The sequence below is a fragment of the Rhinolophus sinicus genome, linkage group LG03 (assembly GCF_036562045.2).
Source record: "Rhinolophus sinicus isolate RSC01 linkage group LG03, ASM3656204v1, whole genome shotgun sequence".
Classification (NCBI taxonomy): domain Eukaryota; kingdom Metazoa; phylum Chordata; class Mammalia; order Chiroptera; family Rhinolophidae; genus Rhinolophus; species Rhinolophus sinicus.
The window spans coordinates 8,284,986-8,294,570 of NC_133753.1; the positions used below are offsets into that span (position 1 = coordinate 8,284,986).

Consider the following 9,585-nt stretch of genomic DNA (forward strand, 5'->3'; position numbering starts at 1 on the left):
AGGGTAGAGGGGATTGTGGTGGCCCTTAGATGTCTCTGCCTCAGTCATCTTGACCCTCCATGTCTTGGTCTCATGCTCAGTCAGCAGAACTTGGAGGAGTTCATCGCTGAAGTGTGAGCGTGACCCTCCACCCCTGCCCACCACCTGCCTCACCAGTTGACAGGGTCCCTGAGACCTGCGAGTCCCTCCCCCTTCCCAAGGAATTGCAGATGTCCCTTCCATTCCTGAGACACTTGTAGGCCCACCTGCTTTGTGTTGGGATTCAGCCCAGGAAATTCATATTTGCTTAAATGTCTTCTGGGACACGAGGAACTCCTGGGTACAAATCCTGGAAAGAGAATCTCTCTGAGCTTTTCCAGGTTGGCCCCCCTTTGTCTAGCAGACCACTGAGGCCTTGAAAGGGAAAGTTCGAGGACATAGCCACAGGTGGCTCCCATCTTCTGGTTGAGAGAACCCATGGCGCCTCCAGCAGAGGGCCAGATTTCAAAGACTTACTCCAGCCATCGTTCCTCCCTTGGTTCCAATTACAAGAGAAATGCCTTCTATCTGTCAAAGTAATACGAAGGGGGAATTGGTTTTTAAGAGAAAATTAAAAATCAAAAGCTCAGCTTTGCACCGTGGCAGTATCATAGCCAATGAGGTTTATCTGAGGCACAATTATTGCCAATTGAAACAAACAAACAAAAAACATCTCAAGGTCTGAAAACAGATCTTATGGCAAAGTACCCAGAGCCGTCTGAATAGTCAGCTGATTCAGCATCCCCAGCACCTGGGCCTTTTGGTTGTCATGGTAACATCACAGCTGCTCACAGGTTGGTACCCAACCACCTTGTCCAGACTGGGGACAGTAATCACACAGAGGGAACTTAGTTTCCTCAAAGGGTCCTGGACTTCCTTTCAGGAATGCTCACTTCTCAGCTCAGCAACCGGGACACGGGCCCACAGCCCTCCTTCCAGTTCTGATGACAAACGGACAGAAGGAACATAAACTGAGGGCCTGTAACATGTCCCTGGGCCCTTCCAAAGGTCCATGCTAGGGAATCATGATCTTGTTTTTAGACGCTAAAACCTGAGCACAGGGAGGGTTAACAGCTGGCCTGAAAGCCACCAGCTAGTTGGTGAGTGCTGTTTGGGACTCGAACCCAGGGATGATAGGATCCAGGCCTCTCCATGGAACTTCAGCTGCTGTTTTTTGCTTCCGGGCCACAGCAGCTGGGTAACTGGTTGAGGGTGACATTCCAGAGCAGGCCCTGTGGGGTCCTTTTCCAGTGCCCACTCCCGCCAGGGAGTTCTACAATGCCCACGGACATCGGGAGCTGGCAAGACCAGGGTGAAGGGCCAGGGGACGGAGGCCGGTGCTTACCTTGCCAGGAAAAACAGAGACAGGCCACCTCTTGCAGGGCAGGTGAGGACCGTCGGTTTGGTGACGTCACTGCCTGTCGCGCAGTTCTGATTCCTCCTACAGGAGGGCAAAGAGGTGTTTCCTCTCCAGAGGCAGTGGTTGTGCATATTCGAGAAGTTCTATTGACAAGGAAGAAGTGGACAGCGGAAGTTGTGTGTGTGTGTGTGGTGTGTGTGTGTGTGTGTGTGTGTGTGTGAATGTCTCTCTGTGTGTATAGTACACCTCCATCTAGAAGCACAAGCGAGCAGCCCTTGCTTCCATCCCTGGGCTTCTGGACAACAGACCCCACCAGCCTGTGGTATGTGGGCACCTCAGGGTGACCACTCTGTACCCAGGATGTTTCCCCTGATTCCTGCGTCTTGTGCCTCCTATGGGAGCAACTGCTGTCCCCTCTGCTGATGTCCACATGAAAGGAGGGTCCATTGACCCCTGAGATTTTCTGCCTTCTGGAAACTCCCTTGGCCTGGTCTGGAGATGAATGCTGCCCTCTCTTTTTCTTGGGGTTGCGTATCGCTTGCTGGTGAACAAGGGCTCAGCTCGATGTGTCCTAAACTTGGCCGTGTCTCTCTTGCTCTGTGTGTCTGCCTGTGTGTCTGTGTGTTTTAGAGACCTGTGACAGTCATAGAATTTGTCGAGCGCGTAAGGTGCCAAAAGCAGGAAAAAATAGCAAGTGTCCAGTAGCAGCTTTGGAGAAATGAGTACTTTCCCCTCCATTTCAAGTCCAAAAGGCCAGCTGTTCATGTGGCTGTACTGGTCTGATTAATGAGCCAGGCAATGGCATAGGGGAGTGTGTGTGTGTGTGTGTGTGTGTGTGTGTGTGTGTGTGTGTGTGTGTGTGTGTGTGTGTGTGTGTGGTGTGTGGTGTGTGTGTGGTGTGTGTGTGGTGTGTGTGTGTGGTGTGTGTGTGTGTGTGGTGTGTGTGTGTGGTGTGTGTGTGGTGTGTGTGTGCGTGTGTGTGTGTGTGTGGTGTGTGTGTGGTGTGTGGTGTGTGTGTGTGGTGTGTGTGTGTGTGTGTGGTGTGTGTGTGTGTGTGTGTGTGTGTGTGTGTGTGTGTACCCTCCATAAGTGGGTTTTGGCATCAAACGCAAACTAACTCCATTGTTTAAAATGTCATCTCATATAAATAGTATACACAGGGACCATATCCACTCCCGTCATATTATTTGTGATTGTAAAACATGCATTTGCAGTAAATTAAGCTTTCTGGAAGGCAAGCAGTAACAGAGCCAAATGACTCTGCTGGAACACGCATGTGTTATCTCAGTTCATATCAAGTCTACAACTCACCAGAGCCTTTCCTGCCAAGGAGGCGAGGGGGGGCAGGCTGCAAGGACCTTCCAGTTTCTTCTCAGTGCTGTATTTTAAAGTCACCTTGATGCTATCGTCCCCTACCTGTTGTTCAAGCCAGAAGTGCCAGTGGTCTCAAAGCTGGCCTGATGGTTTTGTTTCTTACTTTACGTTTTTTTAGAATGTGTCTACTTCATGTTTGGAAATAAAAATCTATATTTTTGGTCTATGAAAGATTGTGTAGTTTGGAAATTCTTTTCCTGAAGTAAAGAAAGAGGTTTGTCCAAAGAGGTGATGAGGAGAAAGGTGACGTGTGACTAAGGCCGGCTGATTTTTAAATTCTGACTTGCGGGCACAATTGGTGCTCAGTTTATGCAGAGGTTGGACTCAAGGCAACCACAGTTCTCAATCCAACGTAAACATAAGCATTACCTGGGAAGCACCTTTAACCCCATTGTCAGCGTCTCCCCAGACCTCCTGGGTGACAATCTCAGGTAGAGGAGCAGGCAGAGCAGATTTTGAAAATCCAGATGCCCTCCAAGTAGAGAGACGGTCCCAAACAGACCCAGGTACCAGGCTGATAATAGGAGGCCCTTGTAGCACGTCGCTGCCAACCCCCTGCGTCAAAGCCTGGCTATGAAGATTTGTTTAACAAACAGTTCTTAGCTTTGGGGATCTGATTTCCCAACCCACAGTCCCCTGGAAGCTGCAGAAGGCGGAGACACTGTTAGACTCAGGGCAAATGGGGCATACTGTTCCCATGTGCGTGGGGAGAGCTAAGAAATGGGCAAGTGAACCCAGGACGTGCCACTCATGAATGCAGGCTCGTAATAATGACCCTGGCTGGCCAAGAAAAGGACAATTTATGCCCAGAATCTGCTGACAAAGGCATGGAAGTATACACTTCAGTTTAGAACACTTTCTATGAGCAGGATTTAAAATAGAAAGGTTTTGCATCTTGCATAATTTATTCCCTCCCAAATTAAAACAAAACAAAACCCTGCCATTATTTTAATAATACATGTAATACTTTTATTCATCTGCTATCTGCTCACCATTTGGGAGGGGAGAGAGAGGACCCTCATGAGAGAAGCCATGCGTCTGTAATCCCTCATCCTCAAGTGGTGAGTAAAAGGCAGAGAAAGTTTTCAACTCTGCCCTAATCTAAGTGGCATCCAGAACAGTGAGTGGGAAAGACTCTGAACCTTCTAGATTTGGGACCCAGTTCCATGTCACATGCCCTGGCGTTCAACACCATTCACATTGCTCTCTGAGTTTTTGAGTTGGTGGAGCAGCTCTGCAGACGAAAACGAGCAAAAGATGGACAAGTCTGTTCTCTCAAGAGGGGTCCTAGGTGTCCACTGGTCAGCCTTGTTTAATGGCAAGTGAAGTGATGACATCATCTGCACAACAGCTGGTACAGCTGCTGCTGTCAAAGGACAAAAGGACAGGAAGAAACACCTTTGTTTGTTACAAGGATTTTGCAACTGGAAGAAGTAAGTTTACTAGGCACCTGGGGACCCACTGTCTAAGGTCTGAGGGTAGCACCAGCTACCTGTGAATCTTGTAGCCTGGGACACACAGGCCCCTCACCTTCTAATTAGTTGTCCAAAAAACAAAGCGTGTTCTGTGGAGGAAGACAGAACTTTGCCTCTGGGATTCTCTGCCCTTTAGGTGTCTCTGAGATTGGTCACAGTGTTGGCCTGTTTAATTGATTTTAAAAAGCCTTAATCCATATAATGTAAAAGTGTATCATTTATAGTAACCGAACATGGTATACACGTTATTTCTACAAGAGGCATCCAACCTCGGGTCAGGAACTGCAGTGTTAAAACATCGTTTCGGTGGGAAAACTAGACTCAGCCTCCCTCATTTTAATATCACACCTTTTTGGGAACCTGACCCACTGTGAAAGTTCCATTAAACACACCGGCAGTTTCTAAACCTTCACGGAGCCTTCTCTCCTACTCCTGGCTCAATGATTAACTCGTATTTATGATGATGTGATTTTTTTTTTTTTTTCACAGCCAGACGTGTTATGGAAGTAATTATCTTAGCTCTGTTTTCATCTGTGGCTTCCAAGCCCAGCCGTGATGTGTTTAATTGGAGATATTCATCATCTTTCGTGGAAACCCCTTGGTGAGAACATTATTCAGCTACTTGGCCTTGTCGGCCTTTTCCATCACCGTCTGGCCAGCTCAGGCTCCCACCGCATCTGCAGTGACCTTTCTCCACCCTGCTTCCCTTAATTATGCTTCAAGAGGGGTGACCCTGACTTGCTGGGGTGTCCCTTGCTGGGGTTTCGTGCTGCAGTCGCAGGCTGGCATGCATCCTGGCCCCTGCTCCCAGCTTCCCCTCACCCTTCACCATGGCCTTCTGCTGCCAGTTTCTAACAGGAGAGTTCCTGCACTGACGGCCAGTGGGGAAAGCTGTTCCAAATTGTCCTGCGATGCAGCCTCTCACAGGGCGGGTAAGTGTTTCCCGTCTCGGAGCATGTGCAAATAATTGAGGCCCCTTTGCCTTGGAAGGAGGTGATGGAATGACAAAAAGTAAAATAAAAATAAAAAAATTGCTGAATGCAATGCGGTATCTTGAACTGTGTCCTGAAACAGTAAAAGGACATTAGCAAAAACTCCGTTAAATGCAAATGAAGTCTGTAGTTTCATTAATAATTCTGTACCGGTGTTCATTTCTTAGTTTTGACAAGTGTCCTGTGGTTATGTAAGATATTAATTAGCATTAGAGGAGACTGGCTGAAGGGTATATGGGAACTTGGTGCTATTTTTGCAATTTTTCTAACATACTCCAAAGAAAAATTTTTTTCAGTGTTTTTTTTTATGGCCTCAGAAAAAATGTGAGGGTTCTCTTTTGCCCTTGCTCCCTCAAAAATGGGGGCAAGTCTGTTCCAGGACCAGGCTTAGAGTCAATCTCATGTGTGTTTGGCTCCCAGCAACATTGCATCTCTGAGGTATTTGACTTCAGGAAAGATCTCCGATCCTCCTGAATGATGGTGACTTCAGAGGATGTGGTGGGACGCATAAACGTGACTGTAAGTGCAAAGGGCTTACACAGTGCTTGGCACATAGTAACACTCAATAACTGGGAGCTAGTATTCAACGCCCATCTCGCTCATGCTAGGCGTATTCTGAAGGAGCTTCTGGTTCTTGCCATCTGAGCTTGGAGTTTCTAGGATGCTTAGGTTGAGCCCAACGTTCTGCCCTGCAACTGCTGGTAGGGGTCAGGTGTCCCCTTCGAGTTTACAAGGGTCCTGGGGATGCTTGTTGGAGGGAGATTCTAGAATCAGTCAGGGTTCAGTTACAAACAACAGAACCCACTCTAATTTAAGAAGAAAAGGATTTATTATGGGGTATTAGGTGGCTCACAAAATTGTTGGAAAGGCTGAAGGAGTAGATGCTAGCCTGAGTTTCCAGGAAGAGCTCCGGCCCCAGCACCACCCTGCCTTTTCCATGAGGGAAAGAGGTCGCCGCCCCTTCAGGAGCTGCCAGACCAGGAAACAGCCGCTGCTGCTGAGTGCAGAGTGTCTGTGTCTCCACGTCCACCCACAGCAGCTAGACCGAGGCCGCAGGTCATTCTGCCTTGTTGTGTGCCTCTCTTCTAGACTGAGTGCCATGCAGGAGAATCTGAGTGGGTGAATCCAAGGTCTCCTCCAGAACTGGGCAGCAAAGGGATCGGGCGATGTCATATTAGCTTAACCCTTTTTGTGTGACAGAAAGGCATCTTGCAAGGAGTTTAACGGTGATGAATGAGCCAATCTGTAGTATGCCCCAGAGACTACATCTTTAGAGACTTAGCATCCATGCACACCTGTTTCCATAGCTAAACTTCCAAATGAAAATGGCAGCCGAAACAATGGATTCCAGCTTTGGCTAATGCAGCCATCTCTGTACAGTGTGCGCTTAGCCACATGTCTCACTGGTCAGTATATCCATTTCTATGCTCTGTCCGTTTTCTTCTGGTTCATTCACAATCTTAACTTGATGTCCAGAAGTCTGCAAACTTAATTGTAAGGTTAAACACCGCCGTCTCTGCCACCAAGCCCACGGGAGGCTAGGCGCACCTCTCTTCCTCAGAACTCCTTGTTATCAATCCCAGATCTTGTTCTTTTGAAGCCCTTGACCATGCTTAAGTCAAGAATTAAGTAAAGAGTATTTAACTAAAGAGTATTACTGAGCTGCTCCTACCATATGTCAGGTATAAACAAAACGGTGAACAAAACACAAGTCCAACACTCCTGCCGTCACAGAGCTTGCTTTCTAGTGCTGGCTCCTGCCCACCACTCCATGTAGAACTGTACCCCCCGTCACTTCTCCTTCCAGGAAAAATGGACTTCCAAATGTACAGCTCCAAGTCGGCTCCCGGGGACTCCCGTCCCGGCCTTCTGCACCACCCTTCACCACCAGCCTTCTGCAGGGCTGTAGGCGGTAGTGCTATACTTCTGGCTGGTTCCATCGTATCATCCTAGGCCATGTATACACTGAGCTCAAAGTCTTCTCTCCTAAGACAACTGGTCATGGCGGCCTCCAGGTGAGGCCATGGGGGTGGGTGTAGGGGGAGGGGTTTGCAGCAGGTGTTGGTGTCCTGGGGTGTGAATCACCTATGTGTGCATCTCACAGGGTGACCCACAAGACAGTAGGCAAAGACTTCAGGTCTGGGCACTCTTCTACCACGGGACCACGGCATCGGCATCAGACAGTGTGAGGTTCCCACTCGTGGAAAGACTGGACAGCCGCTGGTGAGGTCCCCTCGGCCGACATGGCTCCTGGCCACTTGAGGATGGCTCTCGCCATGGACTTTTTCTCCATTGACTCATCTTGGTGGTCTTGGGACGCAGACCCTCTTCTGACAACACTCTGTGCTTGAGCTTCACACATCTGAGACTCTGACCCCTCTCTCCGAAGGCCAATTTGTGACCACTGTGTTACACCTTCTCATGCAACGCCCTCCATTGCTCTTTCTTTGTTCCCTGTCCCATTCACTCATCTGCTGGCTCTGACCCACTTGTCTGCTCCCGTTTCTGGTTCCATAAGTTCAGATTTGTCTGTTTTGGTGCTCACATTCTCTAGGACAGGGGCTAGCTACTGCCCTTCTTTGTACAGCCCAAGAAGATAAAAATTATTTTTAAACGTTTATATTTTTTAAAATTACATTTTAAAATGGTTATATAAGTACCTACGTACTATCTTTAATTTTGCCCCTTTGCCTATAAAGGCCTAAAATAATTACTATTTGGCCCTTTACAGAAATGTCTGTCAGCCCTGCTCACGGGGGTTGCTTGAGAAATTTCCTGCCTCGTCTTTTCTTGTATCCAAGCTGCAACCCCCCCACTCCAGTCCCAGCCAGGTCCTTCTGTGTAAGACCAGCTCCCTGGCAGGCTGGCCCTGACCCCCCCCCCTCCCCGAAGGGGCCCGGGGAGAAAGCACTATGGACTGGGCATTGGGAGAATTGGTTCCAGCCCCCGTGATGGCCACAACTTGCTTGTGACTCTTGGTCACTCAAGTTGCCTCTCTGCTCCTTGGATTTCTTATCTGTCCATTAGGGAGTTCAGACGTGACTCACTTTGGAGATCTCCCCCGACAGCATCAATCCTTCAAACCATTGTTCCCACAGCCATGAGGAACCTGTGGAGAGAACAGTGCAGTGGGCAGTGCCAGGGAACCACGGACAATGAGCCGTGCAGGTGAACCGCACACTTAGAGACACACACTCCACTCCACACTCATAGACACACCTACTCACCACACATCCCACACAGACACCACAAACACAGACACATACAAATAAAGACACACACCGCACACAAGGACCATGCATGCAAACCACACACAGAGGCACCCCCCCACCACAGATGCACTGACCCACAGACAAGCGTACGCTCTCTCTGTCCAGCCTTTGCGACTGTTGACTGGGTCAGTAGCCTGGGAGCCCCAGCCGAGTTCTGGGGCTCACCCCTGGGTGAGCCCTCCTGGATATCTCATCCTGGTTAAGTCAGCTCCTCAGAAGCCAGGAAATTAAATTGGAGGCCATTTCTCTGTTCTGGAAATTGTGCATAATTTGAGCAATGCCGGAAGAGAGAACGGACTTCTTTCTCATTTCCTAAACTGGGCTTGAACAGAAAAACCCGGTTGTGTGGGTTCCCAGCACTTTGGTGGGCGAGGCCAGGAGGAGGTGGGGCCCGAGAATCAGAGCCAGCGTCTGAGGGAGCCTTGCCTTTGGGGGTCACGGAGGGGCTCAGGAATGCAGAGGCTATAAAGAAAGAGATTGCATTTAATTAAAGAAACATCTCACAATCACATTCTTGCTGACAGGCACGTCCCCGACCTTGATTCTGGGGCCCAAACACAAAATGTATAGTCAGAGCAGTCAGAACCCCTCCCACAAGCTATATTTTAAAAAAAGTTTTTATTTTATTATTTATTTATTTATTTTTTAAGGGGGCGTGCAGCTCACAGTGGCCCATGTGGGGATCGAATCGGCAACCTTGGTGTTTTCAGCACCACACTCTAACCAACAGCTAACCGGCCACCCCCACAAGCTACATTTTAACATGTATCAAAACCCGAATATATCCAGGAGTTGGGGGAAGTCAGGGAGAGAGCCCTTCATTTTATGGGTAATACATACCAGGCTTAATAAAACAAAAATGCAGTATTCACAGCTTGCTGGGCGCCTCCACCCGCGTTATTTCATTTGTTTTTTTACAATAGACATCAAAAGTATTACTGTGTCTAATCCCCAAGACTACTGAGTGCAGAAGAAAGAACAAGGCCTCCAAGTGAATAGAACAGAGTTGGCGAATCTCAAACAAAATCGCTTAGCCTGGAGGTACTTGCTTGGCTACCTGAATGGCTGCCCAGAGCACTGTGTTAAGAAGGACG

At 48.6% G+C, this 9,585-nt stretch overlaps 1 pseudogene; it reads left to right on the plus strand.

The window, feature by feature from the left end:
• Positions 1-606: 606 nt before the first annotated feature.
• On the plus strand, positions 607-739 carry LOC141570965 (U4 spliceosomal RNA; annotated as a pseudogene).
• Positions 740-9,585: the final 8,846 nt, after the last annotated feature.